The sequence below is a fragment of the Pan paniscus genome, chromosome 6 (genome assembly GCF_029289425.2).
Source record: "Pan paniscus chromosome 6, NHGRI_mPanPan1-v2.0_pri, whole genome shotgun sequence".
Classification (NCBI taxonomy): domain Eukaryota; kingdom Metazoa; phylum Chordata; class Mammalia; order Primates; family Hominidae; genus Pan; species Pan paniscus.
Window position 1 is genome coordinate 45,247,267 of NC_073255.2, and position 24,810 is coordinate 45,272,076.

General features: G+C 41.7%; 1 protein-coding gene across 8 annotated transcripts in view; it reads right to left on the reverse strand.

Annotated features, from left to right (window-relative positions):
- HECW1 (HECT, C2 and WW domain containing E3 ubiquitin protein ligase 1) overlaps window positions 1-24,810 on the reverse strand; it is a 445,382-nt gene that overhangs the window by 369,661 nt on the left and 50,911 nt on the right. The window lies entirely within an intron of this gene.

Genomic DNA, 24,810 nt, shown 5'->3' on the forward strand with positions numbered 1-24,810 from the left:
TGTAATTGATATTCCCCGATGACTTTTCATGAATTGTTTCTAACCCCAATGACAAGATGGCAGGAGGGTGTTAGCAGAAGGCACTGTACTGTTGGCCAAGTATCCCCAGTTCTTCCCCCTCCAGCCACTTGCAGGATTGCTCTTTCTAGCCAGATATGGCATGGGGGCAGGAGTCTCATCTGGCCAATGAATTGTGAGCCAAAGTAACATGTGTCATTTCCAGTCATTACATTTAATTTTTATTGAACTCCTCAGAGCCCTCAATTTCCCTTTGGCTCAACAATCTCAGAGGTGTCAGCTATGAGCCAGCAAGGAAACACCTCCAACATTTTAGTTGCCTGTGATTCTGGGGTTTCTCACAGCAGAACCTAGTCAGTGCTGACTGAGACAGTATTCTCACTTAGAGGGTACAGCCCTAGGTTAGTGATTAAACTCAAGCACACCATCTATCAGGAGTTAGCTTTAAAATGCCTTCGTGTAGATGGTGTGCTTGAGTTTAGGTGTGCTTGAGTTTAACCACTAATCTAGTGTTGGGTAAATAACACTGAATTTCCTTGATTTAAAATCCCCACACACCAATCATACATAGGAGCAGTTATTTAGCTCCTACAGGAGTCTTCAGTTCAGAATGTGGCTTTCCTTCAAAAACCTCAATCTAAATCTGTATCAGAGAAGATTGATAGTTGATCTGTGGGATTTGGAAATAACTTTTCATTAACCAGAGTATTGTACAGGCATCTCCAACTTGGAATGAATGGGGCTGAAGAAACTGGTGAGCCAAGAAAATAATCCCTTTGAAGAGACATCCTCAGTCTGGAACCACATTCTGCCCTGTGCCCAGAGAACATCCCTCACAAGGTAAGCCGCTCCTGTCATCAGGACATTTGTTATGTTTGTGCTGGAATTAGTCCTTCCTACAAGGTATGTGCTACGGTGCCAAAAAGGCAGCAGTGGGGTCTTCACGGAGTCCACTGATGGGACATTCAGCCATTTAGTGCCTGCTTGGTAACAGATGGTTGCACATGTGAAAAAATTCAGTCTGGGACTGACTTGTGCTGTAGCATATCACTTTTTAGTGTAGTTTTGGGGTAGGAGATATAGAGCTCCCATCTACCTCTAAATGTTGGAGCTCACCTATAATTACCAAAAGAATCGGATAATTATCAGAACCTATTTGATCAAATTGGGTGAGAAGGCACACTAATAGACAAGAAAGGCAAGCTTGAAGGAGTTGGAAAGAAATGCAACTATTTAAAGATTATCACGGTTAATATAGAAAAGAAAATTATAATATAAAGGAAAAGCCCAAATTCAATCACATAAAATCAAAATTTCACACAAACAACATAAGAATATTAGTAATAGAAGTCACAAAAACGATTTTAGAATGAGTAAAAGGTAATCGTATCTAAAAGAATAAAATATAGATAATATAATGAACTATTAAAAAGTAAAATAAAAACCCTAAAATTTGAAAGCATGAATCAAAATAACAAAAATGAGTTAAGCTACCTAAAATTATGGTATGTGGTGGTTCAAAATACGTCCACAGATTCTTTGACACTACCTTCAGCAGGTGGAGCCTAATTTCCCTCCACTTGAAAGGCTGCATTTAGTGACTCACTTCTAGTGAAGAGAATAGAGTAGAAGTGATGTGCGACTTCTGGGACCAGGTCTTAAAAGACATCATGACTTCTGACTTGCTCTCTTCTGTGATCATTTGCTCTGGAAGAGGCATCTGCCATGTTGTGAGGGCAATTGAGCAGCCCTATGGAGAGGTCCACGTAGCAAGGAAAACAACCATGTGGTGAGTCCTCATAGGAGCAGACCCTGCAGACCAGTCAAGCCCTCAGACATTGTAGTTTTGACTGACGTCTTGACTGCAACCTCATGAGAGACTGAGGCAGAGCCTTCCAGATAAGCCACTCTAGACACCTGCCCTCAGAAACTGTGAGAAAATCATCAATACAGTCATGTCACTTAATATGTGCTGGGATATGTCCTGAGAAATGTATCGTTGTGTGAACATCCCAGAGTGTACTTAAACAAACCTAGATGGTTCAGCCTAAGACACACCTAGACTGTAAGATATAACCTATATAACCTATTGCTTCTAGGCTGAAAACCTGCACAGCATGTTACTGTTCTGAATACTGTAGGCAATTGTAATGCAATGGTAAGTATTTGTGCATCTAAACATATCTAAATGTACAAAAGGCACAGTCAAATTATGGTATGATAATCTTTTTTTTTTTTTTTTTTTTTTTTGAGACACAGTCTCGCTCTGTCGCCCAGTCTGGAGTGCAGTGATGCAATCCCTGCTCACTGCAAGCTCTGCCTTCCAGGTTCATGCCATTCTCCTGCCTCAGCCTCCCGAATAGCTGGGACTACAGGCGCCCGCCACCAAGCCTGGGTAATTTTTTTGTATTTTTAGTAGAGACGGGGTTTCACCGTGTTAGCCAGGATGGTCTCAATCTCCTGAACTCGTGATCCATCCGCCTCGGCCTCCCAAAGTGCTGGGATTATAGCCGTGAGCCACTGCGCCCAGCCATGGTATCATAATCTTAACGGGACCACTAGCATACACAAGGTTCATCTTTCACTGAAACATTGTTATGTGGTGTAGGTGTGTACTAGTTACTTTAAGCTACTAACTTTTAGGTAATTTATAAAGCACAAACAGATAATGAGCACAAACTGCTAGAGCTATGTTTTATAAATAAGCAAATAAATCATGTAGGGGTTAGAAATGAATCAGAGAAGGTGTGTTCTAAAGGAATCCTCCTGTTTAAGAGAGGTGACCTCTAAGCATGAAATTCCCAAAGAAGCTCTATGACGATTATCTTGCTCTTGATCTTTGAGCAAGTGAGCCCTGGAAACCACCTGTTATCCAGGACCTACTGAGTAGTATAGGCCCATCCTCTCCTGCAATACATCTAAGGGTTCTTCAACATACAACCTAACCCATATCCCATCCCAGCTTGCTGGAGCCAGCCGACACTGCCTTGTGAGAGAAGATTGTTAAATTTTCAGAAAGTTTGCATGCCAATTGTTAAATAAAACCATGAAATCATTATTACAAATTAAATTATATAACTTAAAATTAAATTATATTAAAGGAAAATGTAACAAATACTCAAAACTCATTCTATCCTAATGATTTTACTATATTATACAGTCATCTGTGCTTTTGAAGTTATTCTGTGTGTACTGAATTTATATGATGGAAATTCTACTATTAAATATAGAAAAAAACCAAGCCAAAATGCTTTCTCCTACTCTCATACAATAATCAGCAAAGAATACTTCTGTGACCCTTGGCCACCAAAATGTGTGCGGATTTTTCCCCACCAAGCAGTCTTTCAGGGGATTCTCTAGCAGACACTAGCTGGGTGTCCTCCGATTCAATTCTGACACTCTACCTGGAGATAGCATCAGATCTCACAGGTTGACGGCTCAGTCCCACAAGATTGGCCCCACTTCAGATGCCAGTTGCAAGAAGCAGGCTGTCACCTATAATTCTGAGACAGTTCCGACCATTTACCCCTCGAGTTTGATTAATTTGCTGGAGGAGCTTACAGAACTCAGTGAAACACTTTACTTACATTTACCAGTTTATTATAAAGGATATTGCAGATGATACAGGTGAACAGCTAGATGGAGGAGACACACAGAGCAAGCTCTGGGGCATGGGGAGTGGACTTTCCATGCCCTCTCTAGGTGTGCTACCCTTCAGGAATCTCCCCATGTGTTCAGCCATCAGGAAGCCAGCCCCTTCCCCCCCACCATCCCTGTCCTTTTGAGTTTTTAATGGAAACTTCACTACACGGGCATTGATAGGGTTTGCATCTGCATCCCCACACAAATTTCATGTTAAAGTGTAATCCCCAATGTTGGAGGTGGGGCCTGGCAGGGGGTGGGGGTGACTGGATCATGGGGGTGGTTCTAATGGTTCAACACCATGCTCCCTTGGTACTGTATAGTGAGTGAATTCTCCTGAGATCTCATTGTTTAAGGGTGTGTGGCACCTCCCCTCATCTGTTCCTCTTGCTCCAGCCATGTAAGACCTGCCTGCTTCCCCTTAACCTTCCGCTATCACTGTAAGTTTTCTGAGGCCTCCCCAAGCAGATGCCAGCATCGTGTTTCCTGAACAGCCTGCAGAACCATGAGCCAACTAAACCTCTTCTCTTTGTAAATTACCCAGTCTCAGATATTTCTTTACAGCAATGTGAGAACAGATGCATACAGGCATGATTGGTTAAATCATTGGCCATTGGTGATCAACTCAACCTTTAGCCCGTCTCTGCTCCCCAGAAGTTGAGGGGTAATGCTGAAAGTCCCAATCCTCTAATGTTCTTTCTTATGACCAGCCCCCATCCTGAAGCTATCTAGGGACGTCCAGCCACCAGCCATTTCTTTAGCATACAAAAAGCACTCTTATTATTCCAGAGATTCCAAGGATTTTAGAAACTCTACCTCAAGAAATTGGGATGAAGACCAAATACATATTTCATAATATCACAGCTATATAATGGTCTGCTACTGGGCATCTCTGCCCAACTCAGTGTTCGGTAGCATCACACTGATAGCTTGAAATTGGACATGGTGAGAATATAATGTAAGAATTGGCGGGGTGGTGGCTCACGCCTGTAATCCCAGCACTTTGGGAAGCCGAGGCGGGCGGATCACGAGGTCAGGAGATCGAGACCATCCTGGCTAACACAGTGAAACCCCGTCTCTACTAAAAATACAAAAAATTAGCCAGGCATGGTGGTGGGCACCTGTAGTCCCAGCTACTCAGGAGGCTGAGGCAGGAGAATGGCGTGAACTCAGGAGGTGGAGCTTGCAGTGAGCCAAGATCTAGCCACTGCACTCCAGCCTGGGCAACAGAGCGAGACTTCGTCTCAAAAAAAATAATAATAATAATAAAAAAAGAATTGGCAAGTGCTACAAATCACATCTTGATTGTTTTTTTTTAAATTGTGTAGTCTTAAAACAGTGATGAAGAAAATGTTAATAGCATAGATTAAACTTAAAAGTGTGCCTACACTTGTTATATTGTAAATAGCAAAAAACATTGATGATATATTCTTCCAGTATTCAGAAAAATTCTATTCTTAGCAAAATAGTTACTCACATTCCAGAAGAATGAGTGAAGTTCCAATATATGTCTTATTAGTTAAGATAAATGAAAGTATCAAACAACATTCAATTTGAATTATACTCGTTCATCAGTTGTAACCATAGATTGACTATGGATAGTCAGAAATTTGGCAAAAATCAAGGTAAACATTGTATGAAAATCAATTGACTTCACAGAATTTATATAAAGAAGATTTTATATTTTATTATTTTTAAACTGTGTGCTACACATCCTTTATATCAGCAATATTTTTAAATAAGTGTATGTGTATATATATTCTTCTTTTTTCAAAAATTGTCAGGTTTTAAATGTTTACCAGCATACCAATGACACTAACTCATGCTGACTATAGTAGATAAATTACTTTTCTTAATAATGAGTCTACATTGTGTATTGAGGGCGGAGGATGTTTGCATTATCTTTACCTGCAGGCAGGAGCAGGAAAACTAGGAATAAGGGAGGAAAACCAGGTATCTATTCTCCAGCCTGGCTCCACCCACCAGGTCGACAGGGAAGTGAGACTTGTGGTAGAAGTGGAAGAGCTGTTCTCACAGGGGAAAGGTTTATGAGACTGATGTTACTGTGAGTCAATTATAACCTAAGTAGTGAGGTCAAGTGCAAATAGTAGATGTGTACCTACACAAAAGACTATATCTTATATGCCTTTTTCCCCACAACTCTGTACTTACCCTCACAGAGCACTGCGCTTAGGAGATGCTCAAAAATATTTGATAAAAACTTGCATTAAAATAAAGATATAGTGATAAAAATCAACATATAAAAGTCAGTAGTACTTCTATGTGCTAATAGTGAACTATCGAAAAAGTAATCAAGAAAACAATACCATTTAAAACAGCTACCAAAAAAAATCTATTTCTAGGAAAAATTTAACCAAGGAAGTGAAAGATCTCTACATTTAAAACCATAAAACTCTGATGAAAGAAATTGAAGAGGACACAAATACATGGAAAGATATCCCATGTTCATTGACTGGAAGAATTAATATTGTGAAAAAGATCATACTACCAAAAGTGATCATACTACCAAAAGTGATCTACAGATTGAATACCCTCCCTATCAAAATACCAATGAATACCAATGTCATTTGTCACATAAATAGAAAAAAATCCTAAAATTTGTATGAAACCACAAAAGGCCTCAAATAGGCAAAGCAATCTTGAGAAAAAAGAACAAAGTTGGAGGCATCATACCACTTGGCTTCAAAATATACTGCAAAGCTATAGTAACCAAGACAGCATGGTACTGGCATAAAAACAGGCATAAAAATAGACAGCCCAGAAATAAATCCACACATCTACAGCCAACTGATTTTTCTGTGAAGGGACCAAAAACACACATTGGGGAAAGGACAATCTTTTCAGTAAATGGGGCTGGGAAAACTGGATGTCCACAGGCAGAAGAATGAAACTTAACACTTACCTCTCACCATATACCAAAATCAACTCAAAATGGATTAAAGACTTAAATATAAGACCAGAAACTATGAAACTTCTAGAAGAAAACATTGGGGAAATGTTTCATGACATTGGACTGGTTAAATGCTTTCTTAAATAAGACATTGAAAGCACAGGCAACAAATGTAAAAATAGACAAGTGGAAATATATCAAATGAAAACACTTCCACACAGCAAATGAAATAATCAACAGAGTTAAGAGAGAACTTAAAGAATATGAGAGGCCTGGCACGGTGGCTCACGCCTGTAATCCCAGCACTTTGGGAGGCCAAGGCAGGTAGATCACGAGGTCAGGAGATCGAGACCTTCCTGGCTAACTTGGTGAAACCCCATTTCTACTAAAAATACAAAAAATTAGCCGGGCGTGGTGGGCACCTGTAGTCCCAGCTACTCGGGAGGCTGAGGCAGGAGAATGGCGTGAACCCAGGAGGTGGAGCTTGCAGTGAGTGGAGATCGCACCACTGCACTCCAGCCTGGGCGACAGAGTGAGACTCTGTCTCAAAACAAAAACAAACAAACAAACAAAAAAGAATATGAGAAAATATTAGGAAAGTATACATCTGACAAAGAGTTAATATCCAGAATATATTAGGAACTCAAACAACTCAATAGCAAAGAACCCAAATAATTCAATTTTAAAATGAACAAAAGATCTGAATAGACATTTCTCAAAAGAATACAAATAGTCAACAAGTATGTAAAAAAATACTCAACATCACCAATCATCAGAGAAATGCAAATCAAAATGAGATACTGTCTCACTCCAGTTAGAATGGCTATTATCAAAAAGATAAAAGAAAACAAGTGCTGGTGGGGTGTGGAGAAAAAGAAACCCTTATGCAATGTTGGTGGAAGTGTAAATTTGTACAGCCATTATGGAAAACAGTGTTGAGGTTCCTCAAAAAATTTAAAATAGAACTACTATATGATCCAGCAATCCCACTGCTGAATATTTATCCAAAGGAAATGAAATCAATACGTCCAAGAGATCAGCACTCCCTTATTTATTGCAGCAGTATTCACAACAGCCAAGCCATGGAAACAACCTAAGTATCCATCAAGAGATGAATGGATAAAGTATGGTATATATACACAATGAAATACTATTCAGCCATAAAAAAGAATGAAATGGTGTCATTTGCCACAACATGGATGAACCTGGAGGACATTATGTTAAGTGAAATAAGCCAGGCACAGAAAGACAAATACCACATGAACTCCCTCATATGTGGAATCTTAAAAAGTTGATCTCATAGAAGAAGAGAGTAGAATAGTGGTTATCACAGGCTGAGGAGGTTAGGGGAGAGAGAGGAATGAGGAGGGGTCGGCCAATGTGTTACAAAGTTACAGTTAGATAGGAGGAATAAGTTCAGCTATTCTATTGCACAGTAGGGTGACTATGGTTAGCAATAATATATTGCATATTTCAAAATAGTTACAAGAGAGGATTCTAAATATTCTTGCTACAAAGAAATTATATATGTTTGAGGTGATGGATTTGCTAATTACCCTGATTTGTTCATTAAACAATGTGCACATGTACTGAGACATCACATTGTACTTCATAAACATGTATAATTATTATGTGTCGATTAAAAATAAAATAAAACTGGCCAGGCGCGGTGGCTCACGCCTGTAATCCCAGCACTTTGGGAGGCCAAGGCGGGTGGATCACGAGGTCAGGAGGTCGAGACCATCCTGGCTAACATGGTGAAACCCCGTCTCTACTAAAAATACAAAAAATTAGCTGGGCGTGGTGGCGGGCACCTGTAGTCCCAGCTACTCAGGAGGCTGAGGCAGGAGAATGGCGTGAACCCAGCGGGTGGAGCTTGCAGTGAGCCGAGATCGCACCACTGCACTCCAGCCTGGGCGACAGAGCAAGACTCCGTCTCAAAAAAAATAAAAATAAAAATAAAAAAATAAAATAATAAAATAAAACTTAGAAAGCAATAAAAATATAAGTCAATTTGATTACTCAAAATCCTGAAGTTTTTTGTGCACCCTCCAACCATTAAAGGGAGTGGGAGCTAGAGGACTCTACCTACACAGCTTGTCCCAGGAGCCACAGTGCAGTGAAAGTAATCCTGGGCAACCCAGGAGCCACAGTGCAGTGAAAGTAATCCTGGGCAAACATTCATTAACAGCAGGCTCATACAGTCACATAACCTCTGCTATAAGTTGGTGATGTCCCCATCTTTTGTTCTTTTAGGCTCTGCAAAGTGCATCTTGCATAAAAGTGAATGTTAGCAACTCTGCTAAGGGCAGATAACGTAAACTGGCAAGTGCAGTTGTGAAACTCCTCTACTGATTTGGGGGCCACAGGATCAGGGTGTCAGATCTAAGGTTGGTGGAGATGTCTGATTATTTTACCCTCCACAGATAAAGCAAAGGTTCCTGTATAACATCCCTGGTCAAATTGAACCTTCATTCATTTTACCTATAAAAATTACTGCGCTAGTAAATGCACCTTTCAGGGTCGATTTACATGGTGATAAATAAATCTCAATCATGTTTTCGAAAATGAACTCTCCCTTAGGCTCTTTTATATGACACTGAGGTATGGGCTACTATTGGGAAAATTTGGATGTTATCTAACTTTCCATAGGTATAAATTAAGGCAGTCATATTCTATGCTGCAGTATTTAATACAGACAATAAGCAATACTAAATATATTTAAAACACTTCTTTGTAGTCATTTGTTCTTAAAGCTAAAAAGTATAAACCTTGCATTTAGATGTATTTGCTGTCTCAGCAAAAACGACAACAACAACAACAACAACAACAAACTTAGCAAATATACAATTCTCCCAAATAACCAATGGTATTTCTTTTAATGGGTGAACATAGCCATGTTAAGACGTTCAGGTACCAGTAAAATATAAAGCCATTCAATTTTAGTACCACACCTAGCTCTTGAGCACAAAGAACTTCTACTGAAGCATGGCATAATTCAAGCAAAGGTTGCCATTTTTACCACACTTGGAACTCTCAGACTTGGGAATAAGAGGCTTCTATTAATATTACAGTCTCCTTTGCTCTCAATGCTGTAGACTTCAGCTTCACCTTGATGCCGCACAAATAATACAGCTCGATTCAAGTTGGAGCCGTTGGGTGCTGCTGTCAGCCACTCTCTCCAGCATCTTGGTTTGGCTATTTTGCATTTATTATTTTCTGTGGAAAGCAAGAACCTGTGCCTTTTGAGTGTCAACAACTTTGATGTTTTCTCACTGCGGAGGAAAGGAGATGAATTATTCTGGAGAAAATGCTTTCTTTTTCCTCGGTGTTACTTGTGAAGGGCCTGGCACTTCTAAGAAAGTAGTTGATATTCTCCAAGGCTTTTTTCTCTAGACAATATTATTTTCAGTGCTTGGTGAATATGAATCAGGTATCATGCTCCATAAAAAAGATATTTTCAGGAAGTGTTCTGAAAAGGCTGCTTTTGCAATTGAGCTTTCCATTTTAACAAGCCATCCTTAATTTAAAGAATCTACAATGAAAGGATCTTTGTAAGCCTTGAAGGTCCAAGTGGGCTGGAGTTGAGGAATGCCACAGCGGCTCTGGTAGTGAACCACAGTGATTCAAAGCCTACAGTCCCCCTTGCTGCCCAACCTCTAGCTGTGGCACCTTGGACATGTTTCTTTCCATCTTTCAGCCTCCACTTTCTCACCTTTAAATTAGGGATGTGAGAGAACGCAAGACAAGGGGCGAGTGTGAGGAGGCAGCGCTCTGCACAGTGACCAGTGCCTAATAAGCATTGAGGAGCTCAACACATGTGAGCTATCATAGAAAGCAGCAGCTTTACAGAAAGCTGTCTGGAGGCCAAGCTGGAGGATCACTTGATATTTGGCACTTTCTTTCATGTTACGAAGTGGTGGCTTATTTAATCCAGTAAATTCCTGGGTAACATGGAATACATCTTACACTAAATTCCTGTCTATCATGAATAGCATTAAAATCAAGTTCCAGTCTTGCACCTTTTATGTGCAAGAAAGCTTGTGGCTCGGTCCATGGGGATAGTTAGATAGGAACCCTGCTGGCCAGGTGCGGTGGCTCACGTCTGTAATCCCAGCACTTTGGGAGGCCAAGACGGGCAGATCATTTGAGTTCAGGAGTTTGAGACCAGCCTGGTCAACATGGTGAAACCTCGTCTCTACTAAAATACAAAAATTAGTCAGGCATGGTGGTGGGCACCTGTAGTACCAGCTACTTTGGAGGCTGAAGCAGAATTGCTTGAATCCAGGAGGCAGAGTTTGCAGTGAGTCAAGATCATGCCACTGCACTCCAGCCTGGGTGACAGAGCAAGACTCTGTCTCAAAAACCAAACCAAACCAAAAAAACCCTGCCCACAGGGGCAGGGGAGATCAAACAGATGTCTGAAAAGCTCACAAAGCCAGGATTGGTTAAGTGCTAAAGAAAGATGAAAATAATGTGTTACCAGTATTCAGAAGAGGGAGAAAGTGCCTCCTGTAGGGGAGTAAAGGGAAGAACTGAGAAGACTTCAGGAGGAGATGGATAGGTTTGGGATTTGTAGAGAAGGGGAGAAGGCATTGAGATGGGAGGAAGGGTGCCAGCCAGAGTGTTTGTGCCAGACGCTGTGCTAAGCTTCATGTTCACACAGACTCATTTAACCTTCACAAAACGGGTTGAAGTAGGTGCTATTTTTCTTATATTATTAAGGATGAAATGAAGGCTCACAGTGATTAAGTCACTTGCCTAGACTCACACAGGTGACAAGTAGCAGGGCCAGGGCTAGAGTTCAAGTTGTCTGAATCCACAGTCTTTTTTAAAACCACAATACATGGAGAATAAAAGGATGCTGGCTCAAACCCTGGCTGGAAGACAGCACGGGAAAGATGACTGTGGGGAATACACTGAAAAACTTGATGAGGGACAAACTCAGTCCAGACTGCCCTGGGATCAGGCTCAGATCCTGAGATTCTGGTCATTAGATACTGGGGAACACATGACCTTTTTGAGTGAAGGGTGACATGATCAGACCTGTGTACTGGTAGATTCACTGTGGAAGGCCCCACCACCAATGATCAGAGAGAAGAGTGCTGGGACTTGTTCCTACAAAGTTCTCATTAAGCCTCTCTGGGCATCATCCACAGAAGCTGAGCCACTTAATCCCAAATGTGTGAGAGAGCAATATTCTTCCAGGGTCCAAGCTTCTGTTTTCTAGAGTAATAGTTCCAAATATGTTGAATGCCATAGAAAAAAAAGTTTATATGCAAATCGGAAAAATGTTTGCCTACAATTTCAGGCAATTTTCAACCCTGAAACTCTAGAGGAGTAGTTCTCAAACTATAATGTCATAAAATAGTAGCCAGAGAGCTTGTTATAATGCAAATTTTCAAACTCCAGCCTCAAAAATAGTAATCTAAGGGATCTCAGAAAGAGGCCCAGGAGCCTGCAAATGAACAGGCACTGCTTCGTAATTGCAATGCAGGTGGCCTTTAGACAAACTTCTAGAAACTCAGACCTAGGGGCCCCCAGTCCCTAGAGAAAGAGCCCCTATTCTAGAACATCACATAGTGGTATGGTTTGAATGTGTCCCCAAAAGTCAATGTGTTGGAAACTTAGTCCGCCATGCAGCAGTGTTGAGAAGTGAGACCTTCGGGAGATGATTGGGTCAAGAGGACTCTGCCCTCATGCATGGGTTAACCTATTTATGATTTAGTAGATTAATGGATTAATGGGTTATTGAGGGAGGGGGTTAGTTATCACAAGAGCGGGTCTGTTATAAAGCCAGTTTGACCATCTATTGTGAGCCCCCCACTGTGTGAAGGCCCCAGCCACCTCAGGCCTCTGCAGAGTCCCCACCAGTAAGAAGGCCCTCATTAGATGAAGCCCCTCAACTTTGGGCTTCCCAACCTACAGGATTCAAATAAAGAATTTTTTTCTTTATAAATTACCCAGTCTTAGATGTTCAGTTATAGCCACAGAAAATTAACTGAGACACAGATTCATAATGAAAATGGTCCTAAAATACAAAATGAGGACTGCTTCACGACCTCTTATTGAAGTTCTGTTGTATACTCCTTCTGACTGAAGCCTCTTTCTGCTTTCTGAAAAAAATATGGCAGAGCAAAAGGAGACATTGAGAGTTTCTTTTACAGTTCAGCCACAAAGTCCTCTGCACACAGTAACAGACTCCAGAATTGAATCCAGGGGTACAAATGTCTGCCATTATTTACCAAATAAATTGCCCATATTTGCCACTTTTTATTTGCAAATGCTGTCTACTGTATCAGGAAATCCATTTTTCCTCCTCAAGTAGTACTTGCAAAATAGGTAAACATTTTGCTGAGAAAACACTACATGGCTCACTGAGAAGAATTATCCAAAAGGTTATCCAAATCTGAGCTGGCCATTAGGCACTGTGAGCATTAAGAGGAAATGTGCTCTGGTGGGTAAGGGAAATTTAAGACTTGAGATATAATTAGGTATTGAAAAGGTGGCAGAACCGAGAGGGTGTTAAAATGAGGTGTGCCTGTGAGAAGGAAAACGTGACTAGAACAACCAAAAGCCGTCATGAAGGCTGCATTTATCAAAGCGGGCAGTTTGCACAAGCCTGGAGTGAAACGTTAGCTCCGTGCGTTCATGACTTGTTCGTTACACAAAGGTTTCATGCTTTCCCCAAAACACTTCATCTTACATCCACGGACAAGGTCTAGCAAAGATTAGATTTACTCTATTTGCCTTCACATTGGTTGCATTTTTGACAGTTATTTGTGGTGCTTATAAAGAGTCTTTCATCTGGAAATTCACAACCTGCACCGTAAGGGAAACTCCTAACTCGGTCAGCACTGATGTTCATGAAATGGTCTTCAAAAATCCCCAGAGAAAGTTTAACTTTCAAAATAATGACAATGTTCACAGCAAAATTCTTTTAACCTTCCTGTATGCTGGGACATTTTCATAATAAGAGATGGAAAAGATGTTGGTCAAAGGATACAAAATGTCACTTAAGAAGAGTAGTAAGTTCAGACCTATTGTACAACATGGTGACTGTAGCTATAACAATGTATTACATACTTACAAATTGCTGAGAGTGGATTCTGAATGTTCTCATGACAAGAAAATGGTAAGTGTGTGAGGGAATGAATGTTAATCAGCTTGATTTAGCCACGTCACTGCATGTGTGTGTATGTGTATGTGTACACACACATCGTGTTGTACATCAAAAAAAAAAACACAAAATCCAACAAAAACATATAACTCAACTTAAAAAAAAGAGAAAAATTTCATAATAAAATGTTGGGAAAAGGATATCAGGAAATCAGCAGGATGGGATTGGGGAGCACATAGGTACCTTGAGCTGTTCTAATCCTTGAGTTGGGAGATGTGTTTGTTTTATTAATATGCCTCATATATACATATACCTATTCCTTTTGTTCAAATATTATATAATAAAATTTTAAATAGAACAAAACAGAGATGAGTAAGTATATTCCATCTGAGTTGCTGTTAGGGGCACAGCAAAATGTCAACTACTTTAAACCATTCTTCTTTGCTTACTATCCACACGTGGTAAAGGAAGGGACATAGTGACAATGTTTTCTAGTGTGTCAATGAGTTGGTTAAAATAAAAACTTTGTGCATCCCCCAAAAAGGAAACAAAATTCCCTGGAGCTGTTTTTGTTATTGTGAGCTGACAGCCTTTTTTCATAAGGAAAGAAAAAAAAGCTACTAAGATTGAGTGCGAAGGAGAGAAATAGTGAAGCTTTGACGTGGTGGCCAGGGAGCTCATCTGAGTTCATTCAATCCCAGGAGACAAGAACCTTGCTCAGGGGCTAGTCCAGAGAATTATTCTTGATCTGGATTGACATTGGGAGAAGATCAAGGAAGCAGAGAAGTAATTAGGGTTATCTCTGAATGACATCAATAGTAAGCAGAACAAGACACACCTTTGGATCAAGGAGTAGAATAGCTGCAGAAACTAAGAAAGAAACAGCATTTGCAAAGTTGGCTGGTTGGCTCTGAGACCCACTATGTATGACCCAGAAAACCCAGGCTGATAAGGGTCCAGCCTCCCTCATAAGGGATCTCCATGGATCCTCCAGTAGCAATGATGATGTGTCAGAAAATGGGGCTTTGTCAGGAACTGGGGGACAAACCCATTTCTTATGTAGCAGGGATATTTAGGACATCTTCCCAGTATGCTCTGAAATTCCACCTATCAAGATTCATTTAAGGCTAGGCACTGTGGCTCATGCCTGTAATCCCAGCATGTAGGAAGGCCAAGGTGGGAGGACTGCTTGAGGCCAGGAGTTCAAGATCAGCCTGGCCAAAAAAGCAAGACATTGTCTCTACAAGAAAATTTTAAAAAATTAGCCAGGTGTGATGGTGCATGCCTGTAGTCCCAGCTACTAGGGAAGCTGACGGGGAGGATCACATGAGCCAGGAGTTGTAGTCTGCAGTGAGCTTTGATCACCCCACCCCACCCCAGACTAACAGAGTGATACCCTGTCTCCAAAAAAAAAAAAAAAATCATTTAAAACAACAAGCACCTGGGTGGTGGAGGTGATACTGTGAGTCTTTCACACTCCAGAGCTGAGGTCCCCAAATCCTGGACCATAGACCAATAGTGGTCCTTGGCCTGTTTGGAACTGGGCTGCACAGCGGGAGGTGAGCGGCAGGTGAGAAAGCATTACTGCCTGAGCTCTGCCTCCTGTCAGATCAGTGGCTGCATTAGACTCTCATAGGAGGGTGAACCCCACTGTGAACTGCGCATGAGAGGGATCTAGGTTGCATGCTCCTTATGAGAATCTAACTAATGCCTGATGATCTGAGATGGAACAGTTTCATCCCCAAACCAACCCTGGACCCTGTGGAAAAATTGTCTTCCATGAGACCAGTCCCTGGTGCCCAAAATATTGGGGACTGCTGCCCTAGAGAACTTTATTTAATCAGATGGCTTTCCTAACACATGGGGAGGGGTGGACAGCCACTGGAGGCAACATATGGTCACTGGATGCTCAGGAGAAACCCAAACTTTCTATTGACTGGCCCCAAGGAAACCAAACCGTTCTTTCCAGAAACCAGATAGCAAAACCATTCTCCTCTGCTTAGCCATGCAAAGTGGCCCTTTAATTTTCCTCTGCGTCTTTTTTAGTCACCATTTGCAGGTGACTCAGATGTGACTAGAATGGTATCATACATCTGAAACCTGGGATCTGTTATCTTTGTTTTAATTTTCCCCAGAGAACCCCAGTTTCAAATTAAATTTTACATAGAACCAGAATATGTAAAATAGAGAATCAGAGGAACTTTAGCTGTAAGGAGTTGGGTGTCTGAACGCGGAGGCTTCTGTCAATGTGGTGTGAAACCACTGCTTTGGAGAGACTCAGGATTAGGAATCACAGACAGTGGGTGCTTAAAGGCACATTCAAGGGCTAGACAAAGGCAAACGAATGTGAAATGGTCTAGCTGTATGTGTTTTTCTGGCTGCTTGTTTGTTCTATCCTGAGTAAAAAAGTGTGCCTGCTCCTACACACATGAGTCCTTCATGCTGTGTCCAAGGATCGCTTACAATGCCACTCAGAAAATAAGAGTATTTCCCAATATCAGGTATTCCTGTGAGCCTCTTATAATGAGGGCAGACTTCTAATTGTCACATTTGTTCCCTTTAGGGATCTGTGCCAATTAAGAAGATTCTGAGTTCTGGGGAAGGGACATAGGGCAGAAAGGGCTGAACCCTAATTGTCTCATGTCTTTTTGTTTATTTTTCTCACATGTAAAGCATGTTTATAAAAGTGACATTAAACATTAGGTAACACATTACATTTAATGCATATAGTAATAGTTAAATTAGTAAACATGGGTAAAATTCAACCCTGCCTAGATGTATACATGGATTTTGATATATAAACATGGGCATGTGTGAAAGAATTTATCGAAAAAAAAAATCCTAGAAATCTCTAGGATTTCTAGAGATTTTTAGAAAATACTAAAAATTTTCTAAAAACAGAAAATTTTTTTCTATTTTTTCCATAGTGAAAATACTAAGAGTTGTAGTTTGTATTTTATTTATTTATCTAGAGACAGAGTCTCACCCTGTCCACCAGGCTGGAGTGCAGTGGCGCAATCTCGGCTCACTGCAAACTCCACTTCCTGGGTTCAAGTGATTCTCGTGCCTTAGCCTCCTGAGTAGCTGAGATTACACATCCCCCGACCCCCACCATTGTGCCTGGCTAATTTTTTTTTTTTTTGTATTTTTAGTAGAGACAGAGTCTTATCACGTTGGCCAGGCTGGTTTCGAACGCCAGACCTCAAGTTATCCACCCGCCTCAGCCTCCCAAAGTGCTGGGATTACAGATGTGAGCCACTGTGCCTGGATTTTTATTTTATTTTTGTACCTATAAGCAATCTACATAACACTGAGCAACTGTAAAAATCTTTTATCTGCTTGAAGATTCAGCTCATCAAAACTTAAAGCTCACATCACACAAGTAACATTAAACTAATCTCAAAAACTGTCAAAAGAAAGACCCCAAAAGCATTTTACTTTTATTATCTACAAGTGCCATCTTACTGCAAAAGAGTTCTTGCAATGTAGCCAACAACAGGGAGAAGGGATAAGGATGCCCAATCCATTGAGGAAGATTCTGTATTAAACACTTTCAAGTCTGATAGTTTATCATTCTCAGACAATTCTTCAAAATCTCAGGCTTAGATATTTTTCTAGGATATGAGCTAAATGCCCCTTTTTTCCTTTCATTGTACTGCATGCATCTGTTAAAACCTATTGTATTGAAATGGTTTTTAAGAGGCTGTTTCCCACTTGTTTGCGAACATGGAGCTCCTGAGCATTGTCCTTTCCTTGGAGCCCCTGAGGGTCGTCTTTCCTTGGAGCCTGGGCAGCACGCAGTGGCTGACCAAAAGTGTGATGCCCAAACTTTTCAACGTTCATTCAAGCTTTGAGCAAGAACTAAAGAAATAGCAGACTTATGGACTGGAAAATACAACTGTGAAAAAATGAGATTTTATAAAAGCAGCACACGAAATCTTAACCATCTGAGTGTGTGTGTGTGTATGTGCCTGTGTTTCACCAGTAACTTTGGACAGTTCAATATTTAGTGGAATCACATTTCCCAGCACTCAGAATATATGGAACTCCTTGATTGTAAAGGCACAATCTTCATTCCGCATAAGAAAGTCAAGCATTTTACTTTTTCTAAACTCACACACTTATTTTCATGTTTTCATTTTTAAGTTAAAATTTGAGAAGACTCAAATACCAAATCCATGGATTTTCATGCTTGTGCACTCCCATCTGACCAACCACAGTGTGCCCCTGTTGAGCTTTTGTAAGGAAGCGAAAATGCGACTGATCCACAACAGTGTCACTTTCTCTAGCTCAAGGACACTGGTTTCATTCATGTTTCCCCTGGCTGCCTAACCTTTTGCACAAACGTTTTTCTTTTCCTCCCTGTGTGGGCAAGGACACTCACCCTGCACATGTGCTGCTCCGCCCTACTTTCAGCTCAGCCAACTCTGATTTCCTTGGGGTCTATATACTCACTCTATCCCCACCTTTGCACGGTCAGCTGGGCCACTTTCATCCCTCACTGGATAGCTGGCATCCACTTAATAAGTCCTTCCTGAACTCACTCTCACTTCCCAACCCATCCTCCAGGCCTGGATGATCTGTGAATTTGCTTTCTGTTAATACATACCATGCACCTTTGACAAGGCCCTTTCAAAGGCAACCCCTGCTACCACTATTTTCCAGCCACCCTGACCTCTGCCAGATAGAGTGTGCTGTCCCTTCAGGGTCTGTTCACGAGCTGTAACCTTACGGTGACTAACCCCTTCTTTTGGCCTAAGCTAATTTGCATGGGTTTCTTCCATAACCAAGAGTCCCAACTCATATGTGACTGGGAGCCAAGGGTGCCCGTGAAACCAGCGGTCTCCAACCTTTTTGGGACCACGGACCTGTTTCGTGGAAAACAATTTTTCCACAGACAGGGGTGGGGGAGGATGATTTTGAGATGATTCAAGAACATTACATTTATTGTGCACTTTATTTCTACTATTATTACATTGTAATATATAATGTATATACATGTATATATTATTACATGTTAATATATACAGTAACAGATCATCAGGCATTAGATCCTCATGAGGAGCCCACAACCTAGATCCCTTGCATGTGCAGTCCACAATAAGGTTCGTGCTCCTATGAGAATCTTGTCACTACTGATCTGACAGGAGGCGGAGCTCAAGCGGTAATGCTTGCTCACCTCCTGCTGTGAGGCCCAGTTCCCAACAGGCCATGGCCCAGTACCAGCCCCATGGCCCGGGGGTTGGGGACCCCTACATTAAATGATCTGTCCAGCGGTTCTGATAAAGACGATGTTGGCAGACAAAGTAATCACTTACCCTCTATACATGTGGCTCTGTGCTACCCTAGAGGCTCAAAATCAATCAGCCTTACCAGGTAGGGGATTGTCCCCTGGGGGTGGGGAATTGGCATCATGAGGAGGAAGATAAGATGTGTTTAAGATACAAAGATCGGGAGGCTGAGGCAGGAGAATGGCGTGAACCCGGGAGGCGAAGCTTGCAGTGAGCCAAGATCATGCCACTGTACTCTAGCCTGGGCGACAGCGAGACTCCGTCTCAAAAAAAAAAAAAAAAGAAAAAAAGATACAAAGATAAGAAAAGCAATATAATGTACTTTTTGTTAAGGAGTTTATAACACTGGTCATTTTAGGCAAGAGCAAAGTACTAGCATATGATAATTAAGCCCATTACTTTTACTCTCATAGAAGTGAAATTGGGCTGAGTTGGGATGCTTAAGTTCTTTTTCTGAGCTTTCCCTGGACACCAGTGGTTCTCAATGGGGAAAAGGGTGTATCTCCCAGGGGTATCCGTCAATGTCTGGAGACATTTTTGGTTGTTACAACTTACAGTAGAAAGGGTGAGGGGTGGGTTCCTACTGGCATCTGGTGGGCAGAGGCCAGGATGCTGTGGCATACCCTGCCATGCGCAGGTCAGCCCCTATGACAATAAAGTGTCCAGCCCCTGGGAAACACAGCTCTAGGCTCTACATTTCACCTCCATACAGGTATTTCCTGAACTTCCGGATCTCATCTAACTTATCATCAAAATGTAGTGGAAAGATGACAGAATTGGGAATGCAAGGTCCTCTTTCAGCTATGGGAGTAGCAATGAATAGCATATGATCCCTTGTAATTACCCAGTAATGTAAATTGAGGGAGAGCATTTGATTTCTTTCCCTACTAATTTCAAATATACAAGTAATGCATGAACATATTCTCCTGGTAAAACAATTTAAATACTACAGGTAAAAGTAAAGTCCTCCAAGAAATCACCCCCCACCCAAGCTCTCAGAAGTCACCATTTCAGTTTATTATCAGTTTGGTGCATATCTTTCTATAGTGAACAATGAGAAATTTCCTGCCCCCCTTAAATGTTTTATTTCACCAATCTGGTTGGAGTAGAATCATATCTTGTCAGTGTTTTAACATGCATAGTGCTAATTGCAGGTGAAACTGAGTATCCTTGCGTATACTTATTGACTTTTACTTCCTCTGTGAATTGCCTGTTCACCTCCTTCACTGATTTGTGTCTGTCTATGTATGTGTCTCTTATCCCTATTGATTAATACATACTATTATTATTATTATTATTATTATTTTGGAGACAGGGTTTTGCTGTGTCACCCAGGCTGAAGTGTAGTGGTGCAATCACAGCTTACTGCAGCCTCAGAATCCTAGGCTCAAGCGATCTCTCCACCTCAGTCTCCTGAGTAGCTGGGACCTCAGGCACACACCATCATGCCTGGCTAATTTAAAAAAAAATTTTTGAGAAGATAGGGTCTCGGTATGTTGCCCAGGTTGGTCTCAAACTCCTGGCCTCAAGGGGTCCTCCCACTTCAGCTTCCCAAATTGTTGAGATTACAAGCGTGAGCCACCATGCCCAGCTGGCACATACATATGAGATGCATCCCAAGGTCTCTGTGTGTTCACCTGTATCCCTGCGCACCACATACTGTATAATAGCTGTATGTTTCCTTGTCTCTCTCTCTGTCTCTCGCACAGGCTGAACATATAATTGTGGTCTGAATTAAGATAGCATCCCAGGATTCAACACTCATAAACATGATCTTTGTGCAATGCAGGTGGAAGATATTGGGGACATCATGCAAAAGTGAAACATATCCAGTCCCTCTCCTCACGACACATATACAAATCTACTTGTAAAAATAAACTAGTTGGTAATTGAACAAATGCCGAAAGGAAGCATACACCACGGGCTATGGGGATTTAGAGATGGGAGGAATAATTTTACTTGGTGGTGTGGTGTTGGTGAGGGGTATGTGTGATGTGTGAGTATTCAGGAGTGCTGGGCTTACAGTATGGTTGTCTGGTTCAAATTCTAGCTCCAGCATTTATTTACTAGCAAGCCACCTAACCTCTCCAAGCCTCAATTTGTTTCCTCTTTAAAACAGGGTGTGTGTTAGAGTGTGAGTGATCATAATAGTACTGTTTAAGAATTAAATGAGGTGATCCTAGTAACACTTTTGTCAGCCATTACAGGAGAGAGGGTGGTACTTGAACTAGAACTTAATGCTAGAAGATACCTACATGGGTGGAAAGCAAATTTGTGAAGGTTTGGCTTTTACGCCACAATCCCTCATCCTTCTTTTTTACCCTTTCCTCCCTTATTCCTCCTGAACACACATTTCTTGAAACCTGCCCCAGCATGCCACCTATGCGTTCTCTTTCACTCCTTGTAGGTTCCTCTGTAATGTCCTCCCAGGTCCTGCTAGACCTCATCCTCCGAACCTCTTCCAACCTCCCCCCATCTGGAGTTGTTGAATAGTGGATCCCTTAAATTCATATCCACCCTTCTAGAACTTCAGAATATGACTTTATTTGGAAAGAGGCTCTTTGCAGAGGTGATTAAGCAAGGATCTTGAGATAAAATCACCCTAGATTTAGGGTGGACTCTAAGTGCAATGACTAGTATTCCTCGAATAGAAGAGAAGACACAGAGACATAGGGGAAGGAGGCCATGTGGAGATGAAGGCAAGGGTTGGAGTTATGTGGCCACAAACCGAGAAAGGTCAAGCACCACCAGGAGCTGGAAGAGGATAGGGGAGGATCCTCCTCTAGGGCCTTTGAAGGGAGCATGGCCCTTCTCATACCTAATATGAGACTTCTGGCTTCCAGAACTGAGAGAATAAATTCCTGTTGCTTTAGGCCATAAAGTTTGTGATAAGTTGTTATAGCAATGGGAAGTGAATCCACTATCATCAGAAAGGGGTCTTTTGGAAACATCCCACTCTGGTCATGCCTCTTGCCTGCCTTGCGTCATTCAGTGGCTGCCTACAGCCTGAGAGGTGAAGTCCCCTGGGGCCTGGCACACGGGGTCATCCACATGTGGCCACAGTTGCTGAGCTCTCCAGGAGCACCTGTCATCACCCATGGCCAGCCATGGCCTGTGCCTGTGCTGCCCTCCCTGGCCCCAACCTCAGTCCTGTGCTGGTAATTAATTAAGATCAATAATTCAAATGGGCCCTTTCCACCTGACCAACAGAATGGTTTGCAGCATTCACCTCAGTGTCTTAGTACTCTTTAGTGGACAAAGGTTCCTATTATACTTCCTCTCAAGTTATGAATCATCTATAATTATCAATAAAATGTAATCTGAAGGATAATGTATACTGTGCAATGTGAAATAAACAAAACATTTTTTTAGTAAAGAAAAGCTTTTACTTGTAATGTGACTAACCCCTATCTTTTCTTAAAATATCAGTAATAATAAGAGTTGGCTCAGGGGTCAGCCTTCCCTCATCCATCTCCACCCTGCAGCTGGCCTGGGTGCTTCTTCTAGATCCTAATACTATTATAGCTTGGGTAGGCATCTAGCTTATCACTCACCATTTCAAAGTCAATCTCCTTCACCAGGCCAGGCACAGTGGCTCATGCCTATAATCTTAGCACTTTGGGAGGTCAAGGCAGGTGGAACACACCTGAGGTCAGGAGTTCGTGACCAACCTGGCCAACATAGCAAAACCCCATCTCTACTAAAAATACAAAAGTAGCTGGCTGTGGTGGTGGGTGCCTGTAATCCCAGCTACTTGGGAGGCTGAGGCAAGAGAATTGCTTGAACCCAGAAGGCAGAGGTTGCAGTGAGCTGAGATAGTACCACTTCACTCCAGCCTGGGCGAAAGAGTGAAACTCTGTCTCAAAAAAAACCAAAAACACAAACAAACAAAAATCCCTTCACCAGAGAGGAAGGAAGACTTTTAACCATGTCCAATTCATCTTTGTGACCTAGCCACTCCAGCTGTGCTCGAACCACGGCAGGAGCTCATAGACACTGGTTGAATAATTGAATGAGTGAATGAGTATATTAATAGGCAAGGAGTTAGAGGGAAAGTCCTCTCTTAAATCTGCACTGGGACTCAGAATCTCAACACATGCAAATGGCTGATGGCATGGTTTTATATCTCTGGCATGACTGATTGAAATAAGAAATAGGAAGTTATTTCTGCTGGAGACACAGCATCTCAACTTTGTCTTAATATAAAGCTTATAGCATATTTTCACAACTGCTGGCATGATTGATTGTAAGGAAACTATTACTAAAAAAAAATCTAAGTGATTAGAGTGGGCTCACAACGCCTATGTATGGATAAAAAGCATCATACAACCAGAAACCAAAAACTCTGCATAGGAGAGTTGTGTCCTTTTCAAATGCACAAAAAGCAAAAATAAAATCACTCTTATGTTCTCAAATCTATCTAAACTCCACAGAGTAAGCATCTTACACCTTCACGGATAATTGATTGAATTCTTATTAATGACCTTTGATATCATTAGAGGCTGTTGTATTCAAACACACACACACACACACCTGTGTGCACACACACAAACACCCCCCCCCCAAAAGCCCAGTGTCCTTTGCATTATTTTCTAACCTCATGATATGTAACATAATTCATACACAGTGTTCTAAAGTTGGAAATTGTATGCACATGGCTGCCAATGTGTTCTGGAAATCTCCAACTCTGGACACAAAAGTGAAAACAGAGGAAAAGAAAAAGGGAAATTGACACATTTCAATAAACATTACAAACAATCAGTGCACTGTAATAATATTTGAAATAGATGCCAGGGAAAATTAAAATCCCTTTTATTTCCATTATTTTATTATTTTCATCATTTAGGGATTGAGAAGGCCTTACTATTGAAACCAAATTTCAAGCCAGACTAACTTATGGCATTTCTCCAAAAGTGGAAATGTTCTGAAACAAGGGAGCAGTTACAAATATAGACAAAGGGGCATTCCCTGACTCACAGAGAGAGGAACCTTTAGAAACCACTGATTCATCCTTCTGCTTTCAGCCATGACTCTTCACTCTTAAGACACTCGCTGATGAATGAGCTTGTGTTATGATGACCTGCAGAGTGCAGGACAAATATTCTGAATCATACACCATGGAAGCGCGGCTCCATGCTCGGCATCTCCTTTCTAATTCTGGAAGAGTCTGCACTCGCCTCACATGCACCATCAGTCCTGGAGATCTGACCCCAGGATGTGGCGCTCTCTGTCCTCGCCTCTTTCTCCATTGCTTCTCCCTCCCTCCACACCAAAAGGAAAGTCCAGTCCAGTGGCCCTGAAACACACCCACTATGCACCAAGGACTGTGCCATGGCTGCTGGCCCTGCAGGGGCCTGACCCTCAGGAGGCCTGATAAAGGAAGGAGGGAGGGGTGTGTCTTCCCATGGGGAGCACAGGAGGGGTGCACTGAGGGGAGTCTGGGCACACAGCACAGATGCCGAGCAGCCCCCTCCACTCAAGGCTCGATCCAGAGGACACCCTGGTGCCTTCTTGATTTCCCAATGTTGCTGAATCTTCCCCCAGGAGGCCCCACTGGCACCTTCAACTCAGCTTATGCAAAACACTGTTTCAATATGTGCTAACATTTTATTGGTCATGCACTTTTTATTAGCTGCTTTAATTTTTTGAAAGTAATTGAGGCATAAATAAATCATAAAAATAATAACTATTAAGTGCCAATGGCTGAGCCCTTCTTCCTCCTGCCTTCTCTGCTGCCTCCCTGTCTCCAGCCCATGCAGACCAGATGACTCGGGCCAACTCTGACTTCTCTTTGGCCATTCCTCTCCCCAGCCTGGTCCTTAGCTGCT